Here is a 25,482-nt window from a genome sequence, read left to right as displayed (position 1 = left end):
TGTTAGGTTCACTCCCTCTGGGGCACCTGGCATTGGCCACTGTCAGTAGACAGGATACGGGGCTAGATGGACCTTTGGTCTGACCCGGTACGGCCTTTCTTTATGTTCTTATGTGACAAATCACCAGAAATTTGACCAGACCTGAACAACCAGTCTTTCTCCTTAAGCATTTTGGGTGAAATCTTGGCCTCATTTAAGTCAATGGGCAACTGTCATTTACTTCTGTGGGGCCGAGATTTCATCCATTTTTTTTTTTAAATACAGTAACAGATGTGGAAAGTATTGTGTCAAGGAAAAGTGGTGGAGTTTGGTCTTTAACAACTTGATAAAGTTACAATTATTTGTACTATTCCGTGTGTTTAGATCTCTGTTAGGAGTTTTCCTCTTCTGAGGCAAGCAGGGAAAACCAAACTCTATGAGCATGAAGGGACACAATACAATGAAACAAATCCTTGAGTCCTCAAGGGTACCATAAATTATCAAGTGACACCTCTGGGACATCTAAAAGAAACTAATAGAGCCACTGTATCCAGGTTAACAAAACATTGTATGTTGTGTGTGACAAAAACAAAAAAATCTGATTTCTGTTTACCACTAGGAAACAATTATCAATCAATAAAATTAGTATAGTTTATTTTATATTCACAAGTCATTCATATTGGGACACTTAACTAAGGTAATTGTCATTAGTAGAAGGAACTCTTCAACATAATTTCTTTAAGCTACTTTTTGCGTCTCCCCCTTGAAAATTAAGGCAAATAAGGAAACATCCAGTATTCATTTACATCTTTAATAACTAAGATTCACAATGGGAGTCCTTCCACACAGTGGACATTCTATCAGATCAGGAAGGGAGTTTTAGGTGTACTATGTGGAATTTTTAGAAATGCTTAATGGCTAGATTCACAAAGAGGATTTAAATATAGCAGTGCTCAATGTTGCAGTGTCTTGCTGCCTAGTAGAATCCTCCGCTCTGGGTTAGGTCCCCAGGTTCCCCATAAAATGCACAAGGAGAACTAGGCTGCTGAGGAAAGGAATTCACAGAAGCCAGCAAGCTGAGAAGAGAGCCTCCAAAACTAGCTAGGAGTGAAAAGCAGAGGAAAGGTTGGGGTGGGGTTTAGAGCCTATATCATCAAAAGTACTTAAATGCCTAACTGCTATTAAGTGGGCTTTAGGCACCTGACTGACAGGTATTTCCCTCTGGCCTATCTCTGCTCAGGATTTTCAGCCATGAATCCTCTCCTATAGTTAGGGCTAACCTGGCTTAGGCACCTATCTCATGAAAAATTATAGACACACACACACACACTTATAGCCAATAGTCCAGGGGTTAAAGCACCCCCAAGTGGCCGTTAGGCTATACAGCCCCACCCAGGAGGGCAACTCTATTGTCCCTGGTTGCTAGGCCTCACTGCCCTGTGAGTCAGGATATCTTTATTGACTCTGGCCTCTAGACCTTACCGCCCTGCAGAAAAGGATCACTCTTAACTTTAGCCCTTAGGCCTCACTGTCTGGAGACAGAGGGCAGCTTGAATGATGGGGTGCACTCCACCCACACTGGACTGGATCCTCCCACCCGTCACAGGGTGACTAACAGTGTCTTGGCCTCATGGCTCCTGGACTGCCTGGAAAAGCTAGCTCAAGGTTTGGAGAGGCTGTTTGGCTGTGAATTCCACTGCAGGTTTAGGTGGCAGCTGAGGGGATTTTTAGATTGTCAATTGTGCCTACACATTGGACTTAACCACCAAACTGCCCCTTTAGGAGTCTAAGTAACTTTGTAAATCTAACCCAAAGTGACTTAGGAGCACAAATATTGACTTTCAATGGGACTTAAGTCTAAGTGACTTATGAGCACTTTTGGAAAATCTCCCCATTATCTTTTATACCCCAGGTAACGTTTTCTTGTGTTGCAGTATCTGAATATATTGGGTGTGACTGATATTGCAAGAACTTGCCATAGCCTTGAAAAACCTTAATGAATTAAGTGTTTAAGTATCTTTGGAATCCCTTGTATTAAATACAAAAGTTGTATATTCCTGTGGGTTAGGGTTGTATGTAACCTCTGTCAGGGGAGCTGAATGCAAGTTTTCCATCTCTGATTATGCAAAAACCCAACCTTTTAAAGCTACACCGTGAAGAGATGACATTGTTTGCTGATTGTCCATTCCTGAAATCTGAAGGTCAAAGGCCCAACCTGTGCAAAGGAAAGCCTGAACTATTAATGGTTGTGCCAGTTCTATGCTAAGGCTATTATGAACTTGTAACTAGAGAAAAATCCCTCTGTGGAGTTTGAAGAAGTTGAGGGGTGATGTCTGATAATCTTGTTAGCAGGCATGTAGGTTCTTTTGTTGTTTAAATGTTTTTTTCTGCAATGCTTTCACCTTTATAAGCAAGCATATTTATTCTTAAGGGCTGTGTGGTAATTTTGAACTGCTGGCAATCATAGCTGTACATAGGGTTGCCAACTTTGTAATATTTAAAAACTGGATATTTAAGCAGGACTTCCAGAGCCTCTCCTGCCCTGCTTCTTCCCCCAGACCCCACCCACATTCACTCCTCTTTCCTCCTCCCATTGCTTGCTGTTTTTCCCTTCTCTCTCTTATCCTCCCCCCGCCCCCTGCCCTCACCCAAGTCAGGAGTTACTTGCCTGCAGAGCCATGGTTGGGAGAAGCATCCACAGTCATTAAATCAGAAATATGTTAAACCTGAGGTTAATTGCTGAAAGTGCAACAAAACAGCTAAGTCGCATAGATGAAATGTAATATTAAGAAACAGTAGCATCAAAGATATTGTATTTGATTACCATCCTATCTAATTCTATGCGCTGGAACAGGAATTACAAAGTAATAGGTTTCAGTAAAGACTCTTTTCAGGATTCAAAACAGTTGACTTCAGTACTGAACTATATTAAAGAAAGGCCTACTCTCTGCTGCAACTATGCTGTCCTTTTCTAGTAGAAATAAATTATTTTTTACTTTAAAAGAAACAAAAATAAAGCAGGCATTCTGGTTATTGAAGGGAGAGAACTGAAGTTAGGTTGTCTTGGATACATACTGTGGAATTATGTGGATAAAATTAGAGTTTGTATCCTGAAGAGATTTCTAAATGAAGAAAAAGGGCAATCCTAATTTGGTAGATAAGATATTCATCATGGAGTGTATAAGTGGAACAGAGAGAGAACAGGAACTTTATTGAGTTAATGGAGAACTTTTTCTCCTTTTTTTGGCAAATGTATAAGGCCTTTGTGTTTTTCCCCCTGGAAAAGAGAGGAAACTGGGGCACTTTGGTAAGGGCAGAGTTTATAATTTGTACATTTCCACTAGCAAACTGTTATAAATTCGGTTGCCCTGTGTTTCATATGGGCCAGTGGAATCCAAGTAGCCAGTTATATATTCCCTGGTGCAGGTGATCTTGACCCTTGACACCATAATTTTGTTCTGGAAACAGACAGCTAGAATCTAAAGATCAAACTCTATCCTGATTTATGACACAAGGAACACACACTAGAGTTCACAGGGGCACAGCCAAACATTATTCCATTAAGCAACTCTACTGGCTAAAATGTTTCTTTTCAGCAGGGGTGAGTGAACATTTCAAGAGCCCACTAAGGCTTTTGAGAGCTCTCTGAAAAGCTTCTAAAAGCTCAAAAACCTATAAACTAAAGCTGGGTCAGTAAACTCAATGAATTGTGAACCTTTTGTTTTCACTGCATTCTGTGTTAGAGATAAAAATTCAGGGTAAGTGTGGAAGACAACAACAGATGTCTGAGAATTTTACTGATGTCTGCCATCAGCTGTATTAGTGGAACATCTGAGTTAAGAACCTTGCTATTACAGCTATCTTAAACTGTCAAGAGACATTTATAATATATATCAGTTTGATATTACAATTTTGATTTGTGATAATGTACTATTTTCTTCTATTATACTCAATGTTTTTGAGACTGTTGCTTTTCAGCTCTTGGTTTGGTCTTTGTTATGATAATATATTCATATTTTTGCATTATCTGTTTCTCTCATTCCTTCATGCAGAAGGAAAATGCATATGACTACTATATTTATTAGGAGATGAATAGATAGAAAAAGTGACAATTGTATGACATATCCCTCTTTCATGATCATGATTTTTAATCCTATAAAGTAGCATGAAATTAGTGCAATCTTGAAATGAAATGGAATAAAGTTAACTCTGTTTTGAGAATCTGAGAATTGATGTGTAAGAATTATTTATCCCCCTGTCCTGAAAAAATCGCACATTTCTTAGAGATTTGAACTAGCTAGGATGGTAAAAAGTGCTTAAAGAAATTATAGAAATAATAGCACACTGAAATGTACCTTGGGATTCATAAGTTTTTCTTACTTTCATGCTTTTAACTAGTGGTGGGAGAGTTGGTTTAGATGGTTGACTGATTGAACTAACATTTGGGAGTGAAAGGCTCTATGTCCCATTGCCAAACACGGCCCAGCTTAGGAGTGATGAAAATCCATTACCATCAATTGCCCACAGTGAAATGAATTCAGTGGAGTTTGACATGATTGCTGGAAGCCTTATCAGAGATTAGTAGCCTGGTCCAACATAACTGAAGTCAATAGGAGTTTTATTGGTGATTTTCAATGTGAGTATTCAGATACATAGCAGAGATGAGCTTGTAGTTGCCAAATGTCCTTTTAGAAATAGTCATAGGTTATAGTCCAATGTCCATGCTCAGGGTGACTCCAGTCAGTGGCTGGGGATCTCAATCCTTATGGCTTAAGGTTTCCCCCTGTCTTGAAACCCAAAGCAGATCTGAGATGAAGCAGGATCCTGTCCCAGGATTCTTATACATTTTCAGCAGCCTTTTGGCCTGAGAAAACAATAGGCTTAACTCTCCTTCTTCCAAACATCCTGGCAATTAGCACAGGGTAACTTATCCATTAAAAAGTTCAGATACAGGTTACCACAATCTTCAAAAGAGACATATAGACAATAATACTATTTCACTCAAATATCTTCCTAAATGTTAATATTCCTTTTTTGATTTTTGAATCAAAGTTATAGCAATAGACAAGACTTGTTTGCTTACATCACAAGACCTGAGCAAACACCTACCCTTCTACCTCTAACAATGCAGACTTGCATTTCAAAGCTCTATTCATTTACATATCTTCCTAACCCGTTTCTAAATTTCGGACGTGGGTCAGGTCAATCTGTGAGTTAATTAACTCTTTCTGTCACCTTCCAGTGAAATATTATATTACACTCATAACGTCACACAGCAGTCATGAGTGAAAGAAGAAAACACTCCTTTGGGGCAGCATTCAGAAAAAGCTTTTCTATCTAAGCAGGAAGGAGCTCTCCTGAGATACATAGACACAAATGTTCACAATGAGCCTTCCGGCCCCAGTGAGGATGTGAGTGGTGAGGAGATGCCTGATCTTCCAGTTAGTCAGAGTGCAGGTGACCTGGCAGCTACTGCAGCATCCATATCTCCATCTCAAATGGATGTAGCCATGCACATGCATTCCTGAAGAAAAGTCTAGATCAGAGAAGAGTGTGGTGGAGGCGCAAGAAACAGCTGCTGCTGAGTTTAGTTCCTTAAGTCTAGATGATCCAGGACTGTGGACCCACTTGAGCAGTAGCCTGAGGGACTTCCTTGTACTGCATGGGCCACAGCAAGTGAAAAACTTCATGTTCCCCAAAGACAATGAAAATAGATGTTTCCATCAAATACCTATTCTAGTGACATATAGGAGAAATGCTTAATGAAACACTGAATGAAATTGAAATAACCTATTCTTATTAATGGAAAATCGGATGTGTTAAAACATATGTGTGTCGGTTGAAAGCTGACTTGTAAGGACTGTTTATATCTCATTGCTTTTCTGTTGATTTAAATGAGTAGCATTTTATCCTCAAATATTAAATGTAATCAGTACTCCATTACTGTTTGACCCCCAAAAAAGTGTAACAAAGAGATTATAAAACAAAACACTGGAGTTTATATGTCATGGGAGCTGGCCCTTTTAGAGGAGACAGGAACCAGCCTACCAGACAGGCTCCTATAAGGGTGAATCCAGCCAACTCAGACCCACAAGGAAGTAATTCAATCCCTAAATGGCTGGCTTGCAGCTAATGAGCCTGATAAAGGGTTATCAGGGCTCAGCTTAATTGGTTCCTAGAGACAGGAAGCTCCTGAGGAAAGTAGCTCCCAGGAGAACTGAGGAGAAGAGCTCATCATAGCAAGGGCACTGGAAGGTGTGCTGTGAAGAACAAGGAACTCTCACATAGTGGCAGGAAGCCTAGCCTGTCAGGAACTACATACTGCCCCAGAGAAGAGCTGTAGCTGACAGATCTCTGCAAACTCCTGACTCTGGAAAAGGATCCTCCCAGGTACGGGCAAGAGGCCTGACTTCAGAGAAGGGACCACAGCTGAGAGAACCCTGCTGGCAGGAAGTGGTGGATCCAGGTGGGAATGAATAAACTAAGACTGACTCTGTCTCCCAGCTAAGATGCTGGGAGGAGGGCTTGCTTGTGATTTCATCAGGTCTGTGGTTGATAAGCCGGACACCTCAGAAGAAGATTTTGTTTCCTGTGTGAAGCCTTAATGATATTATTGATGACATTAGGGGAAACAGAGGTAGAAAGCACATACAATGCCACACTTGGCTAGAAGGGGGCACAATAGGATAGGTACATCCTGTGACAGTGTATTACAATAAATCAATATATTAGTTACTAAATACTATCTCAATGTCATGTTTAATAAATATTTCACTAAATCATTCATTCACAGAGGAATTTGAAACCTTAAATACATATGAATAAAGGCACATGTTTTCTTTGCAGGTTTACACCACCATCTACTATATGTACCCATAATGGTAATACAAAGCTCTATTTATCTTATCTCTGCATGGAAACATTATTCCCATATATGTTTCAAACAGCATTATCCTCACAAGTGCCTAACTAGTAAGAGAGAAGAAGGGGAAAAACATGAGTGAAGCCATATTTGAGGCATTGTTAGCAGCCTACAGCCATGGAAACACATTAGGATAATTTCCCTGCAATAACAGATTTTTTTTAGATTAACCCCCAACCCTGACACAATCCTAATTCCCTGATAATCAAAGAATGAAACCTATTGAAAGCAATAATAAAAGATGTACAAGCTCATTAAAACATAGTTATATAAATATGCATACGCTGAATGAATAAATAATTCTTTAAATTTGTGCCACTGACAAGCACATACCAATGTATTCTGTCTTTGGGATGACGTAAAATTGAGACTCTGAACACTTTTAGCCATTAAATGCTGGGAGAATACAGCAAAACAAGTATTTCATTTTTGGGGGTCTCTCCACTTCCCAGCCTCAGCTGAAACTGGGAGCCAAAATAATCAGTCCCATTGACTTAAATGAAGTCAGGATTTCATCCAGTATTTCTGACCATGCCCATATAATTCTTGTGAAGGATACCTATCTTAAGAGATCTCCAACCCAATTTTCTCCCCCAAAAGGGTTGGGAAACACTAGTTCTTTTTGGGTCAGTAACATTATGCATAATGGCAGTGGTGTTATTTTGGCTGATCATATAACACAATAAAGGGAATAGGAATCTAGAAAAAAAATAAGTATTTGTTTCTTCTCCTGTCTCCTGCTGAATCAGCTGGAACAGCGCCTATTTGTGTGTAATACTATATAGCAGGGGTCGTCAATGTTCGGCACGCGGCTCGCCAGGGTAAGCACCCTGGCGGGCCGAGCCAGTTTTATTTACCTGCTGACACGGGCACATTGCTCGCTTGCGCCGCTTCCCGCTGCCCCCATTGGCCCAGGACGGTGAACCGCGGCCAGTGGGGGCCGCGATCGGCCGAACCTGCCGTGTCAGCAGGTAAATAAAACTGGCCTGGCCCGCCAGGGTGCTTACCCTGGCGAACCGCATGCCGAACGTTGCCGACCCCTGCTATATAGTGTTGTGACATGTTTGCTAGTGGCAGAAACCTTTACATGTTGACTGTTAATCAAGTGGCATAGAACCTAGTATCTTCACTGTGAAAGACCTCCTTATATTATTTCCTTTCCTGTGACTTTCTTCTCACATTTCCTCTGGGAGTAATTATTTCATAAAGTAACTTCACCTGTTCTTGAGTGTTAGTAGAGAGCAAAATTGCTGCTAATTATTGTGGTTGCATTTTTCAATCTATTCTGTAACACCAGGAATTAATCTCATATGAAATTTGATCTGCGAACAGGTCCCTTAGCTTGTTAAGTTGATGCACTAGTAAATCAGTGTTTTGTTTTACTCTTTATTGAATAGATTCATCCGGTTCTTAGCTTCAACAAAAACTGGGTTGACTGGGTCCTACTAACATGCCAGAATAAAAAATCAATAGTGTAATGCCACTTGTAGAGCTAGTAGTTCAAAAGGTATTTACATGCTATAATTTATCGAAGAACCAACATTGATTTAATATAGATATTGGGTCTTACAGACAATTGCAACTGAATACTACTAAAGGAGGTGAGAGTGGGGAGATGGCCAGATCCTCAATTGGTGTAAATCAGGAGAACCAGATTGGAATCAATGGAGCTATAGTGATTTACAGCAGCTGAAAATCTGATTTGGAGACTATGCCTGCTATAGGTTCTACAGTGGATTACAGTGATTTCATGAACATCTTTATTAAAGGCTGTTAAAGTAGTCCCTGTGGTTTTGGCACAGTTAAAATACATCCTCCAAGAGTATGACTATGTTTTAGTCAGTAATACTTTGGTGTTGATGCAAAAATGCATTGTAATTGTATACTCTGCTGTCAACCTGAGAAGTGTAATAAGCCAGGTGTTTTAACAACAACTTAAATCTCAGGAGAGCTTGAAATTTTTGACCCTAAATTTGCAATGTAATGATGCCAGATTTTCTGGACAGCTTTATATGCAATTGAATCTCATGTACTGTGGTCCAAAAAAAAAAAACTGTTTAAAAATTAATCCCCTAACCTTCTTTTTTCAGCTGCTGTATGTTCTGTAGACCAAACATTTTAAACTGCCTTCCACTAAGTAAGGGTTATGCTTCCTTACTCACACAATTTATTTCCTTAATGCTAACATCTATCATTGTAAATTGCAGCTGACGTACATACTCTGCAAAGACTTTTCCTTTGTTTCCTTGTAATGTTCATTTTAACACCCACATGTTTCTAACTACAGGAACTGACCCAAAAATTGTCATAATTTTAAGTCAGATAATTAATACCATTCACACAGGAGCAGTGTACACACAATGAATCATTCTAATTTCTTTCAGAATTTGCAAATGCAAGTCAAATGTGTGTGAGGTGGTGTTAAATCACCATCACCACCACACAGGCACACAAAAAGTCATTGTTAATTTAACTTTCAGCTAAGGTTGCTACTTTAATGTTGAAGTTAAAGTAGGTATAACAAGAAATATTATAGTTTCAAATCTAGTGCATTTAAATGTATGGTAACTAAAGATAACTAAATATGGATCTACTTTTGTAAATATCTTAATTTTTTCCCTGAAAGCAGTGGTACAAGTAAGCTGGTACAGTCAAGTATGCTGTACCATTAAGACATTTATTGCCGGTACGCCATACCGTAAAGACACATTTTCAGAACCATAGGGCTCTCCTGGGAACTGCAGCAGCAAAAGGAGAAGAATATGGGAGAATTCTCCTGTCCTCCGGTGGGGCTGTACAGACCCCAGACAGGAGATGCAGCTATATGGAAGGGCTGGGGACAGAGCTAAGGGTGGTATACCTGCACTGAAGGACCTGCTGGTGTGGGGCGCTGGTTCCTGGGAGCGGCGGCCCCACATTCTGCTCCTTTTGCTGTTGCGGTTCCTAGGAGAACCCTGTGGTTCAGCAGATACCAATTTCTATCCATGGATATCCACATCCATGGGTATAAATTTGTATCCCCACAGGGCTCTAGTCGCGGAACAATTTTCGTGACGGGTGTGGGGTCAGTGGCTTGGTACCGTATTGGTAAGAGTTAAAATATACTTGCACCACTGACTAAAAGTAAAAGCATAAAATATCACATTCCGCATTCTAAAAACTGTACCCCTCAATAAACCTATCCACCATTCCCCTAACAAGAATATTCCTTCATCATAACTAAAACAGGGACATTTCTGAAATCATTGACCAGAAATGAAAATCTACTATGTCCAGATGACATCTCTACTTCTACATGCCCTTCATGCTAAATAACTGTGTAAAGGGGGATATGGAGCCTATGTATGGAAGATGAGGGAGAAGGAAGAAGAGTATTTATGGTAAATATATTGATCCTTTACTTCATATATGGTGTAGGTGGATTGGACTTTCTGTATCAAAGGGGGATAGTGTATGGGGAATAATATTTTTTCTAAACTGAATACAAGATCTGATTTTTTACATGCAGAGAACCCATAGCTCCTGTTTATTTCACTGGCAGGTGTGGTTGCGCTGCATCATCAGGCCAATGGATAATGAGATATAATGTCTTGCTGTCACTAATCATATTGGGAAGGGGAAGAGTTGACTCTCTTGATGGAACAATGAGGCTAAGAGGTCTGTGGGCCATATGGTACATGGTGGGTTGGTTGTGTTTTTGTAGGGGTTTATAGTCCATGTTGACTGTGGGTTGGTGTAAAAGGTGTCTTGACTATAGATTGAAGTTGGGGGTGAATTAACGTTGTTTTAATGGGCAGTGAGGTACTTTACATGTGTACATTTATTTGAGATCATATGAATGAGGATATTTAAATATTGTTCTCTCTGACTGTTAATTTCCACATTGTCAAACACTATTTTAACTGTAACAAAAATAAAATTTAACTTCGGTGTTAAATGGGAACCATAACTCAAAGGTAATATATTTTTGCCAATTCACAAGATACTTAGTTGTTCTCCTGTTATATATTGTTCACTGGGACCAAGATCAGTCATAAGAACAGTCATACTGGGTCAGACCAAAGGTCCATCTAGCCCAGTATCCAGTCTTCCAACAGCGGCCAATATCAGGTGCCTCACAAGGAATGAACAGAACAGTAATTATCAAGTGATCCATCACCTGTTGCCCATTCCCAGCTTCTGGCAAACAGAGGTTGGGACAGCATCCCTGCCCATGCTGGCTAATAGTGATTGGTGGACCTATCCTCCATGAATTTATCTAGCTCTTTTTTTAATCCTGCTATAGTCTTGCCCTTCACAACATCCTTTGGCAAAGAGTTCCACAGGTTAACTTTGCCTTGTGTGAAGAAATTACCACCTCTTGTTTGTTTTAAACCTGCTGCCTACTAATTTCATTTGGTGACGCCTTGTTCTTGTGTTATGAGAAGGAATAAATAGCACATACTTATTTATTTTCTCCACACCAGTCATGATTTTATAGACCTCTATCATATTCCTCCCTTAGTTGTTTCTTTTCCAAGCTGAAAAGTCCCAGTCTTATTAATTGCTCCTCATACAGAAGCTGTTCCATACCCCTAATCATTTTTGTTGCCCTTTTCTGAACCTTTTCCAATTCCAATGTATCTTTTTTGAGATGGGGTGACCACATCTGCATGCAGTATTCAAGATGTGGGCATACCATGGGTTTATATAGAGGCAATATGATATTTTCTGTCTTATTATGTATCCCTCTCTTATGATTCCAACATTCTGTTAGCTTTTTTGACTGCTGCTGCACATTGAATGATGTTTTCAGAAAACTATCCACAATGACTCCAAGATCTCTCTCTTGAGTGGTAACAGCTAATTTAGACCCCATCATTTGATATGTGTAGTTAGGTTTATGTTTTCCAATGTGCATTACTTTCCATTTATCAAGATTGAATTTCATCTGCCATTTAGTTGTCCAGTCACCCAGTTTTGTGAGATCCCTTTGTAGCTTTTTGCAGCCTGCTTTGGACTTAACTTTCTTGAGTAGTTTTGTATCCTCTGCAAATTTTGCCACCTCACTGTTTACCCCTTTTTCCAGATCATTTATGAGTATGTTGAACAGTACTGGTCCCAGTACACACCCCTGGGGGACACCAATATTTACCTTTTCCATTCTGAAAACTGACCATTTATTCCTAACCTTTGTTTCTTATCTTTTAACCAGTTACTGATTAATGAGAGGACCTTCCCTCTTATCCCATGACAGCTTACTTTGCTTAAGAGCCTTTGGTGAGGGACCTTGTCAAAGGCTTTCTGAAAATTTCAGTCCCTTAATTATTCGCTATGGGCAAAATTCTGAAATCTTTACTCAGTTTTTACCCAGTTCTTTGGAGTTGGCCCAAATAAGGACTCAAAGACAAATCCTGACAGATGTCATGCACCTTATACTAAGTGATAAGCACCCTCTTTTCTCACACTGAATGCAATGGGAGTTCAGACTAGAACGCTTCTCATCGTCCATGAATGGACTCTGAGTAAAAACTAGCTTCTTGTGAGTTTGAAATATTCTCTAATCACCATTAATTACATTAAACCCAAATGGCAGGAATTTCACAGAGCTGAAGGGAATGAGAGCCATAAAGTCCAGAAAAAATAGTTACCATCTTCATACCAAAGAGGCTTGCAAAAGTCCAAGGAGAAATAAAATTAGAAACTAGAGAAGAAAAGTGCTTATTAGATGCAATCTATTTTCTCATCATATTCCACAATTCTCTTCTCTGTCACCCACTGTCCCCAGCCCAGGTCATTTTAGGATTGTTCCTCATAATGTCTCTTCTGGTATTTTTTTTTTTCAGTACCATTTGACATTATTCTAACAATAGGACTTCCACCTTTTCCCTTCAGAAGCTATTAAATAGTCCAATGAACCTTGACACTAACAACTTTCCCCTGATGACCAGCCTAAATTTTACTTGGCTTAATTTCATGTCATTGCTCCAATACTAAATTATCACTATGTATTGATCTAAATTCTTCTTCTGTGTTGGTATTTCCAGACGAGAGATTAGTGAATACAAACCTCAAGAAAAGTAGCAGGTTGTCTCTGCAGTCCATATCAACAAGAGAAAGAAAATGAGGTGGAAAAGAGAACCTGCCAGGGTGAAGTATATACCAATTTAGAAGGTAAGAGACAGAGGAGACTAGTTCAAAACAGTCGGCGCAAGGGCCGCTGTTATAATCGTCACTGACGCTGATTTTTACACCAGATAATATCAAAGACACTGAGTATTTGATTTCAGAAGTGTCTCTCTAACCAATGACACATAGGAAAGTGACCTGGCAAGCCACTAACTTGATTTTATTGTGTTCAGAGATGTCCTTTTTTGTTACTTTTACCCTGAATCCGTCTCAAGGAGAGGTGGTCAGGTTTCTTGACCCTCTTACTCTCATCGTTATCACAGAAAATGATTCCAGAACTGCAGAAGTGGAATAAAAGGCCATCCTGAAAAGCAAAGAGTTAACCACCCATCATTAGAAATGGATTTTATTCTAGTTTTCATGATAGTCCAGTAGGGAACAGAGAAAAGCAAGAGGAATGGTAATAGCAGCATTCACAACAATAGTATGTGTATCAGATTGAAAGACAGAGAGACATCCTGGAACAGAAAAATCTGGGGAATCCCCATCCTGGCCTTATCTCAACAGTTCTCTCCTCTAGAAAAGAGAGACTTGTTTGGGGGTATCAGACTGCAAGTGCATAGTGCAACTAGTGCTCTTTCGACATCAGTGTCTCAGTAGAAATCCTTAAGAAAGAACTTCAGAACAAACTATGGAGTAATTTGTCTTCATCTTTAACTTCTCATCCCTATTTTTCCCTTGACACTTTCCATTTTGTAATATTTCCTTGCACTTAGCTTCTCATGGCTCCTATACATTCAGAATTTTATCCTTAAACAAACCCTGCTCGTGCTAATAAGATTAGAAAAAATCAAAATGATAAGAGACAAAACTGATTATTGCTAAAACTTTAAAATTATTATTTTGCTTCAGATTTCATAACTCATCTTGTCTCCTTTCCCAGGTTCTCAACATGCACAGTACATAGGACAAAACTTTTTTCTTCCTTTCACTCTGACATATAGCTGATCAGATCATTTTTGATGAAATTTCATTTAGTTGAAATAGGCTGTTTTTTCAAAGCAGAAGGAAAGGGAGATTTTTCTCTCACTCTGTGTAAGCCTGTTGGTTAGACCTCTCACCTGAGATGTAAGGGATCCAGGTTCAAGTCCCGTGGATTCAGACTCTGGGATGAAAATGCTGCTCTGAATAAGGCAGAGCAGGGACTTGAACTGGGATCCTCCCACATCCTAGGCCAGCCACTCTTGTCTTGTCTTGTTGAAGAGAATAGCTCAGGTTTCTATCCAAAACTGGACATTTCAACATAGTTCAGTTTTCACAAAAAACATGTGAAAGGTTTTATTTTTGATCCAATCTGAAACAAAACCAAACTTTAAAACCTCTAAAAAGTTGGGCCGAAATGGAATTCTCTTCTGACCATCTCTACTTTTATGTAATATTGATTTACACCTTTCACTTGAGCCAAACAAAAAGGATTTGTGACTAGTAAAATGTTTGTCTTATTAAAAATGTATGAAAGTCCTACAGCTAAAAGTGATTTTTAGGGGAGAAGCTGATGGAAAAACAGGGAACCCTGCTTTCTTAGAACTTGTTCTAGCCTAGAGATCACTTCTCAAATAGAAGTGTATTTCTAATGCACCCATCTATCTGTTCACTAATGGTGGCTAGAGCTCTACCAACATTTTTTTACACTTTTGGTAACATGGGGAAATTTATGCTTGTTACCATTTCCACTTGGGGGGGGGTGACTCTTCTGACATCATCCACTCATACAAAATAATAGTTAAAATCTGTTTTTTGCATTTAAAAACTCACTTTCTCTGCCTCCACATTTCTGTTTTGCAGGGAACTTGCCTATTTGCTAGAGAATTTAAAGACTGGAGGAAGGGAAATGTGATATTGAATTGGACCAGGGGTGCATGTAGTCAGTCTAGTATCTTGCGTCTGATAGAGGCTTATTTTTTCATGGTGGGGGAAATGACCTTCCCTTCCCCTCAACTTTTAGACTTGATGAGACCATATTTCCCCGCCTTACCCTAGAGCTTTTGGCTGATGAGAAAGGAGGCTGAGATTGAGGGAGAAGAGAGTGTGAGGGTGCTTTCGGAAACAAATATCAACTGGGCTTCCCCCTTCTGTATGCTGGATGTCATTCAGCTGCTATGGCTCCAGAGACAGATGCAGTACAGTTTCCTGCCTCCAGAGGCTGCTCTGTTATTTGCTGGGCAGGCAGGAAACTGAAGCTGGGTTTCCTGTTGAAGCTAACTCAGTCTGGATGCTCCTTCTTGACCACCAGCTGAGTGTGGAGGCCAAGCCAGAGAAACGGGGGAGTTCAGTTGGCTGAGGTGGAGTTCCGGTCCCTGTCCTCCTGACTGCCCAGCATATACCAACAATAAACCATCCATCAGGTTTTGGGAGAAGGTGGTAGAAGATGTCTATTTCTGTGTCTTGGTTACTGGGTTATGCAGAAGGTCAGACTACATGATGTAATGGTCCCTTCTGCCCTTAAAATCTATGAATTGTATATGAGATTGTAATAAACATATAGCTAAGGGTAGCATAAAATCCCTCTTTACCCTGTAAAGGGTTAATTCCTCTTTTACCTGTAAAGGGTTAAGAAGCTCAGATAACCTGGTTGGCACTTAACCAAAAGGACCAATAAGGGGAGAAGATACTTTCAAATCTGTTGGGGAAGGTTTTTGTTTGTGTCTGTTTTTTTCTCTTCCAGTCAGTAAGGAACCAGGGCAGGAAAAATGCATCTCCTTAAGCATATCTGGACTAAGCATCTAGTATTGTAGAAATAGTAAGTAATAGCAAAGAAATGCATTAAATTATCTTTTGTTTTAGCTTGTGAATTTTCCCTGTGCTAAGATGGAGGTTTATCCCTGTTTTTGTAACTTTAAAGTTTTTCCTAGAGGGGAAATCCTCTGTGTTTTTGAATCTTTTGGTATTCTGTAAAGTACTTACCATCCTGATTTTACAGAGGTGATTCTTTTACCTTTTCTTTAATTAAAATTCTTCTTTTAAGAACCCAATTGATTTTTCATTGTTCTTAAGATCCAAGGGTTTGGGTCTATGTTCACCTGTACTAACTGGTGAGGATATTATTCTCAAGCCTTCCCCAGGAAAGGGGTGCAGGGCTTGGGGGAATATTTTGGGGGAATAGGACTCCAAGTGGTCCTTTCACTGATTCTTTGTCTAAATCACTTGGTGGTGGCAGCATACTGTTCAAGAACAAGATGGAACTTGTGTCTTGGGAAAGTTTTAACCTAAGCTGGTAAAAATAAGCTTAGGGGGTCTTTCATGCGGGTCCCCACATCTCTACCCCAGAGTTCAGAGTGAGGAAGGAACCCTGACAGAGAGATACAGCACATAGACAATATAAGTGATGATTAGGCTTCATATATTTGAGCAATATTTCATGAAAAAAGAAATAAAACATTAGTTTGCTTTATTCAAATCCTCCTGAAAACATAACTTCTATAGTTTTGCCTTTGAGAAGTAAGCAGGGAAGGAAAAAAATCGTGAGTGAGGATAGGGAAGTAATGTAATAATCAAGATGTTACATACCGTACAGAAATGATTAATTACAGGTTTTTTTAATTGTCACCCTTGTTCTTCCTCTTTCCCTTCCTCTTCATCTGTTAGGATCCAGGAGAGTTCTCGTGTCAGATTTAGATTGTATGCTTTTCCTGGCACAGAGCACGTCTTCACCTATTTGTGAGGTGCTTAGAACATAGTTTGTTAAAAATAAAACTATATGATCTGTATATTGGTGAAGGGGGTAGCCTCGGTATTCAGAGGTAACGTCACAAATTTTAAAGCAGTTCAGTGTGTCTCTAGTTTTTATGTAATGCTATGATATTTTATTACAATCTCATGTCCTTCTTGTCCCACTTGACTGTCTCTAATGCCATGGAAATGGAGGATTTAATCTATCTGTAAATACTGAAAGGTGTGCCGTTACTTACTTGTCTTTCTCATAACTTTTTTTTTATCTTGTTTCTGAATAACAAACCTTCATTTAGACCATCCTGGTCTCATACACTTAACAAAAAACAAAAAATTCTTTCAACCCTTTAAGAACATTAAAACAACAAAGCTATCTATGATAGTGAATACTGGCACATGTTCAGGGTGTTTTTGATGAAAAATTTAAAACCTTCATCAGACAACCACCACTTAATATTATCACATGAGATGATCAATTATATTTGACAGCAGGTACCAACTAGCCTAATCTGCTTTTGATGAGATCATCTATGGAGAGGTTAGATGCAGGAGAGACAGGGCAAATTTTTAAAATTGACAGTCAGAGCAATGGAAACACATTAACATTGAACAAGTCCTACTGTTGCAGGATATAGCAGAAAACAGTGTAAAAATAGTTGTATATTATCCAAATTGGCTCATTTGCCATGCAGGCAATCTTCTTAGTCAAGGCATCTGGTTTCTCAGAATGAGCTCCAGCTAAAGTACCAGATTTGTCTACAAATCCAACAGCTTCTGTGTCTCTTCCTTAGCAGCTGTCGTCATTAACCATCCAGTTTGTTTCCACAGAGAGGGCAGGTGAGCCAGAAACTAATCATATTTAATTGCACACGCTTTTAGTTTAAAAAAAGAACAGACACTTCTTTCTCCCTAATAACTGTCCTGGGTACAGCAGGCTTTCCCCGTCTTCAGCTGATGGTCACCTCCTACCAGTAATTTGGAGTATAATGTCCATACTAAACTGCTCTGCTGTGCCTTGTGAACTTATTTTTTCCCATACCTACTTTTCCATAAACTTTACATAGTACAATAGTAATGATTTTACTCACATATCCAGAAAAGGACAGTTGTGTGGAGAATGAGGTAGATGGCATTGAAACAGCAGCCAGGGATTCAAGCAAGGAATTTAATCCCAGTTTAGAGTTTACATGGGTGTACAGGGCAGAGTCACTAGACATGACTGGAGACTTGAAATACTAATAGTGCTCTTAAAAGGGTGCACCAACAAGTCTGTATAGAAATTGCCTTAGATAGCTGGCCTTTTGAGAAGGTAGAACTCGCCACCTAGTTGTTAAAGGACAAAGCCAGCAGGCATTTTAGCTTGGAGGCAGGGTTTCTAATATACAAGAGCTTTTTTCATTCGGTGTTGTAATTTGTGAATTCCAAAACCTCATGAATAAACTCTTGAAGTGGATAACTTGCTGACTGAGGCCATGTCTATATGTACAGTACTGCAGCGGCACAGCTGTACCAGTAGAGCTGCGCCACGTCTGGTGGAGACGCTCTATGCCAATGGGAGAGAACTCTCTCCATAAAAAAACACCTCCTCAAGTAGCATACGCTATGTAAGCAGGAGAAACTCTCCTGCCGACATAGTGCTAAGCACACGAGCACTTATACTGGTGTAACTTACTGCGCTCAGGGTAGTGTAGACATAGGATGAAATATTGTTTTTCCCTGTTGCTGAACCAGCTGATCCACTACGCTCCTGTACCATTGTTTTACCACTGCAGCTGCTTTCCGTTATTGTTTTGTTGCAAGGGTATGTTACTAAAATGAATGAATAAATTTATATTGGGTCTTGATCACTTACAGTAATTTACTGATATGAACAGAAAAGCAATCTATAAAATGTCCTGAAGAGCCATCCAAGGAGGAAACAATGTGGCTGGTTATCAGCAATGCAATCTTGAATAAAATACTTTCTGTCAATACTGTTTTACTTATATTGCATGTTACTGATTTAGTTTTGCACAAATTGTCCTATTAAATGCCTGTGTGTAATTCCTTTAGTAGATTGTTGATTTGTTTTTAAATTTAATGGGTAATCCTCTGGCAGCTTCTTTGTTCTTTCAGAAGGTGAAAAGTACATTTCTTCATAGAGGCTAAAAGGCTGCAGCTTTTTGGCACATTAAAAGTTACTTAAGCATACAGTGTCTAAACAGACTAGTTAATTTCTTGGTGGTGAATCAATATTAACAAAGTAGACTCTATTCTTCACTACCAGCATCTTGTGCCATGCTCTGTCTGCAAGTTTCAAAATAGATATGATGGGGAGCTACCTCATATAAGGTGCCTGTGATTCTAAAGTTTCAGATTCCTCTAGTCCTTACCTTTTCATTATTGTCCAAGTCATAAGGTAAATATAATGTTTGTGATGTAAATATACTTGGCAGTTAGCAATCCAGTTAGTGATCTAAAGGCATAAGAACATAAGTATGGCCGTACTGGCTCAGACCAGTGGTCCATCTAGCCCAATATCCTGTCTTCTGATAGCGGCCAGTACCAAATGCTTCAGAAGGAATAAACAGAACAGGGCAATTTATTGACTGATTCATCCCTTATCACCCAGTCACAGCTTCTAGGGTGTAGAGACACCAGGAGCATGAGGTTGCATCCCTGACCATCTTGACTAATAGCTATTGATGGACCGATCCTCAATGAGATTATGTTGTTCTTTTTTGAACCCAGTTATACTTTTGGCCTTCACAGAATCCCTGGCAATGAGTTCTGCAGGTTGATAGTGTTTTGTGTGAAGAAGTACATCCCTGTGTTTCTTTTAAACCTGCTGCCTCTTAATTTCATTGGGTTACCCATGGTCCATGTGTTATGTGAAGGGGTAAATAACATTTCCTTATTCACTTCTCTACACCATTCATGATTTTAGACCTTTATCACATCTCCCCTCAGGCATCTCTTTTCTAACATGTACAGTCCCAGTCTTTAATCTCTCCTCATATGGAAGCTGTTCCATACCTCTACTCATTTGTGTTGCCCTTCTCTGTACTTTATCCAGTTCTAATATATCTTTTTTGAGATGGGTTGACCAGAACTGCAAGCAATATTTAAGGTGTGGGCATAAAATGGATTTATTTAGTGGCATTATGATGTTTTCTATCTTATTATCTATGCCTTTCCTAATGGCTCCTAACATTGTTAGCATTTTGACTGCTGCTGCACATTGAGCTGATGTTTTCAGAGAACTATCCACAATAACTCCAAGGTCTCTTGAATGCTAACAGCTAATTTAGATAATTTAATAATCATTTTTATGTGTAGTTAGGTTTATGTTTTTCAATGTGTATTACTTTACATTTATCAACATTGAATTTCATCTGCCATTTTGTTGCCCAGTCAAACAGTTTTGTGAGATCTTTGTAACCTTTGCAACTGGCTTAGGACTTAACTGTCTTGAGCAATTTTGTGCCATCTGCAAACTTTGTGATGTCACTGTTTACCCCTTTTCCCAGATCACGTGGAGTGGCACTGGTCTCAGTACAAATCCCTAAGAGACCCCACTGTTTACCTCTCTTCACTGTGAAAATTGACCATTTATTCCTACCCTTTGTTTCTTCCTGTCTTTTAACCATTTACTGCTCCTTCAGAGGACCTTCTCTCTTATCCCATGACTTCTTATTTTGATGAAGAGCCTTTGGTGTGGGACCTTGTCAAAAGCTTTCTGAAAGTCCAAGTACACTATATGAACTGGATCACCTTTGTCCACATCTGTGTTGACCTCTGCAAAGATTTCTAATAGATTGTCAAGGCATGGTTTTGTTTACAGATGCCATGTTGACTCTTGCCTCAACAAATGGTGTTCATTTATGTGTGTGATGATTCTGTCATTTACTGTAGTTTCAAACAGTTTGTCTGGTACTAAAAGTTAGGCTTACCAGCCTATAATTGCCATGGTTGCCTTTGGAGCCTTTTTTTCAAAATTGGCGTCACCTTAGGTATCCACCAGTCATCTGGTATGGAAGCTGAGGTTACGTACCACAGTTAGTAGTTCTGCAATTTCATATCTGTGAGTTCCTTTAGCACTCTTGGGTGAATGCCATCTGACTTATTGGTGACTTATTAAGTTTTAATTTATCAATTAGTTCCAAATCCTCCTTTATTAACACCTCACTCTGGGACAGTTCCTCGGATTTCTCACCTACAAGGAATGGCTCAGGTGTGGGAATCTTCTTCACATCCTCTGCAATGGAGACCGATGCAAAGAATTCATTTAGCTTCTCTGCAACAGCCTTGTCTTCTTTGAGTGCTCCTTCAGCACTTCGATTGTCTAGTGGCCCCACTGATTCTTTGGCAGCGTTCCTGCTTCTGATTTATTTTTAAATAAATTGCTGCTAGTTCTTCTGTCTTTTGCTAGTTGCTCTTCAAATTCTTTTTCTGTCCTGCCTAATTATACTTGTATGCTTGTTTGTATTTTCCTCAGCAGGATTTCACTTCCAATTTTTAAAAGCTTTCTCTTTGTCTCTAGCCATCTCCTTTACTCTATTGCTTAGCCATGGTGGCATATTTTTTTCTGGGGTCCTCTTACTTTTTTTGTTTGTATCGAGTATACATTTAGTTTGCAGATCTATTATGGTGTTTGCAAAAAGTTTCCATTCAGCTTGCAGGCATTACACTTTTATGTCTATTCCTTTTAATTTGTTTAATAGCCTCTTCATTTTTGTGTAGTTCCCCTTTTTGATGTTCGTTGCTGTTGTGGTGGGTTTCTTTGGTATTTTGCCCCCACAAAGAATAAGTTGGAAACTGTATGGTACAATTATTAATATAATAAAATAAATATAAAGTGGCACAAGGTCTTTATAACTGGAATGCATCACAGAACAGGCAGATTTTCAGACGTGTTGTGGAGGAGAGGAAATGCCACTCGGACTGTTTGGGAGGCAGTTCCAGGTCTGTTTAGAGGCATAAAAGAAGACACAAAGCAATCAGTGCATAAGGGAGGCACATTGAGAGAGAAGATTGGGCAGAACACGGGGTGCAGGAAGGGATAGGGAAGAAAATGAGGGTGAAGGGAGAAATTTGTATTCAGATGAAGGGTGAACCAATGCAGGTTTTTAAGAAGGGACAAGTGTGGTTAGAGCAGCTAAGAACCTCAGCTGGCCTAGATTTTTAGATGCCACATTTGCTTTCCTCACGTTTTCAGTTCATTCCTTAATTGTCCATATTTAAAAACAAAATATTCTTTTATAAAGTCATTAGCCAATTTCTTTAAAACTGAATGATGCATGTAGTCTTGACCACCTGATGTGAATATGGTAGGATAATTCAAATATTCCCTTATCTTCTCTTTGTCAACAGTTCTTTTAAATTCGTTGCTTTTCCATACTAATTGTTCAGACTTATCTTTTGCTTGTTGAACACAGATTTTTAAAAGATGTTGAGTACCTGTTACTCTTGAATAAATCTTCTCTATCACAATAGTTTTCCTGTGGCATATTTATAAAAGACTTTCTTGTTTCCCTTGACCTTTTGTTGCCATGTTAACTCATTTTTCTTGTTTTCCTGCATTTTAGCTTGTCGGGAGCCTTAAATGAGTCCATGTGTTTGTTTGCTTACCTTCCTCCTTCGTTTTCAATAAATGTTTTCATTTATCCTGAAATCCTTGAGCAGCCCTTCATAAAGCCACATAGACAGATTCTTATTTCTTGCAGTTTTTTAGCAAAATTGTATTTGACTGATTTTTTTTTTTTCTCCCCTGTCTTTTTCCATTCCGCAGGAAGTAGTCCTCTTGAAGCCACTGGGTCTACTCATATACTTAGTCAGTCTCTTGTTTAATTATCATATTGAATTTAGGCCTAGACTTCTCTAAATTTTTTCCAAAATTTGCTTTCTTTAAACGTAGCCTTAAAGTTTTGTATTATCTGATCCAGTTCTTTGCTATAACAAATTCAAGTACCTCATAATTCCAAGGTTTTTTGTTCTGCTTTTCATAATCATAATTCCTCCTTATCAGGTAGGAGGCAGGAGAAGATGGCTTCATTAGAGGTTGGGAGTTTATACTTCCATGATTATAAAGATATTGTCTATATCACTTAAGAACATAAAATGTGTCATGTTGCTGGTTCGCTCTGTATTTCTTATGGACCGATATATGGATACTTAAAATTCCACATGAGCAAACTGTCTTGTGGTTAGAATACCTGCAGATTTGATCTAAGAATCATTAACTGAAGATTCCCAAGACCTCATTTTCTCATTCAGTTTTAATTTTCAAAAGGTTTTGCTCATATTGTTCAGAAATATATTGGGATTTTACAGCTAAAATGCATGGAGTATTGTTTGATCTGTCTTTAAATATAACGGCATACTTTTTTAACGTTTAGTCAGCCTGCTGAGTTCTGTTAAGTTTTTTTTTCCCAACCATGCTAGCTAGTTATTTATTCTGCATGTCATGGCCTCAATTTTCCCTTTTAGAGTGGTCATCAAATCCTGAAGTTTGTCACTGCAGGCAAGTAGCTTTTTCTAATGTTTCAATGACTTATTGCTGTAAAGAAGGATCAAAAGTGCACCCTTGGTGTTCAGAGATGATGCCTGGACAATCTGTGAGGCAAAGATCTGTGTCTTGGATAAAAAGGGGGAGGGACTCTTATTTCTCTTTGACACCTGGTTTTCAGGTATATGCAAGGTGATATTTTTTTTTCTTATTCCCATTATAGATAGTATCTGGTCGAGAGCTCTGTGGGTGTTGGAATTTTTTTGTTTATCAGTACATGCTGCAGTCTTGCAGAATATCTACCATATTTGACAGCCAGACTTCCCCCCTGCAGGTAACGACTCATCAAACCTTTTTCAGACCTCAGTTTTTTCTTTACAACATGTAATATCAAACACTGGTTTTGGTGATTACTCTGTCTATAAATAATGTCCTGCAGTCTGTATTGAAGAACAATGGACACAGCACATATTGAACACCTTCCAGCAGAACATTGTAAACAATTGTAGGCCATCATAGACACAGGTCAGTTAATGGCTAGAATACCATTACAAGACTCCCTAGATGCTGTGGACACTGTAGCTTGCTCCATCTCCATAGCAGTGTCACGTGTTGGGCATCTTGCCTCCAGCTCTTTGGATTCCCAAATATTGTTGATGACCTCCCATTTGATGGCTTTAACTTTTTGCTGAGACCACTAACAAATTGCTGTACACCTTGAAAAACTCCAGGGCCACCTTGTGATCTCTTGGAATCTATACACTTGCAAGTAAATTGAATTTTTGTAGATCCCAGATGGCCCAGAGATTCCATCCCATCCAGTTATTTGATTTCTGAATTCCTACTGAGCTGCTTAGGAAGAAACCAAGGTTTCAAAGAAAGATCACCCACTAGAGCTGGTTCAACCATCCTAATCAAAATGTCAATTTTAATGGACTGGTCAAGAGCTTAGAACAATGCCACTTCTCATATCTTCAGCTGCACTTATTTACCTGCCTTCTTCTCTTTGGGGACTCTCCCTTCCACTTTCTACCTGCTGGGGAACTGATTACATATGACAAATGGGCATTGAAAGTTGAGATCAGTTTACTGCATGTATTTTACCTACCTTCCTCTACCTCACATCCTTCCCCATCCCTCTTCAGGGACCCCTCTCATGAACACTTCTTGAGACAGGAAATCACCTCCCTTAGGAGCTTTAGAATCAGTTCCTGCTCAGCAAAGGGAGAAGGGATTTTTCTCAAAGTATTTTTTGGTCCCAAAGAAGAACAGAAGGTGGAGACCTAATCAAGATCTGAGACTCCTAAACAATTTTGTGAAAGCCCCAAAATTCAGAATGTTGACTCTTGCCCCTATAATTCAATCATTGGAACCAGGGGATTGATTTTTGGCCCTTGACCTTCAGGGCATGTGTTTTCATGTTGTGATTAACCCATCTGACCAGATTCTCCTTTGGTTTCTGGTTAGCCAAGACCACTTCAAATATCAGGTACTTCCGTTCAACCTCTCATCTGCTCAGAGAGTATTCCCAAAGGTTTTGGCAGTGGTCACCACCTATCTTTGTTGAAGGGTGATAATAGTTTTTTTTCCATACCTTGATTATTGGCTGCTCAAGGGGTTACAACAAGATTATTTCTACCATAAAGGTAGCTTTCCCCCGTTCCTCAAGCTAGATATCCAGCTCAACATTGAAAAGTTCACTTTGACTCGTGTACAAAGGATAGAATTCATAGGGGCCTCCTTAGACACAGTAATAACCAGAACTTAGCTCGCCATAGAGAGGTTCGAGATTCTAGCAAACCTCATTGCAAAAATTCAAATAATTCTGCAAACTTTGAAAATAGTGTTCAAGTTATGGACATATGGCAGCTTGCACCTTTGTAATGTGTCATGCAAGCTTATTGTGACAGGTTCCTTGGGGTGCAACCTGGAACTGGGGTACCGCTGAGCCCTATAGCTTACCAACCTGGGCTCCCTCTCACACTGATATGCTGTGAGAAGCTGCAAACTACTCCAGGTATTGCACTTTCACAGCCATCCACAGGCAGGAACACACCCAGCTAAGCTGCATGAATGCTTTTGCCAGCCACTCATGAACCAACAATAGAGAGGCTCCAGCCAATTCTCTCCAGCTCCCCAGCCTTATACCCTACCACTATACCATGTTGTTCTGGTCAGAAGCCTGACCAGTGTAAGTTTATTACCCAGTCTGCCACTTCTACAAAGGAAAGTGGATGTGCACCAGCCCTTGGAACTT

At 39.4% G+C, this 25,482-nt stretch overlaps 1 protein-coding gene across 13 annotated transcripts in view; it reads left to right on the top strand.

The window, feature by feature from the left end:
• MGAT4C (MGAT4 family member C) overlaps nt 1–25,482 on the top strand; it is a 631,037-nt gene that overhangs the window by 53,154 nt on the left and 552,401 nt on the right. The window contains exons 2-3 of one of the 13 annotated variants that reach the window (XM_065560019.1): nt 10,130–10,281; nt 12,928–13,054. The exons of 11 other annotated variants lie outside the window; for them this stretch is intronic. The gene's annotated coding sequence lies outside the window, so the exon portion shown is untranslated. The remainder of the gene's footprint in view (nt 1–10,129; nt 10,282–12,927; nt 13,055–25,482) is intronic. One more of the 13 variants, XM_065560010.1, reaches the window with a different exon arrangement.

This window comes from Chrysemys picta, chromosome 1 (assembly GCF_011386835.1).
Source record: "Chrysemys picta bellii isolate R12L10 chromosome 1, ASM1138683v2, whole genome shotgun sequence".
Classification (NCBI taxonomy): Eukaryota; Metazoa; Chordata; order Testudines; family Emydidae; genus Chrysemys; species Chrysemys picta.
This window is presented reverse-complemented; position numbering and strand designations above follow the sequence as displayed.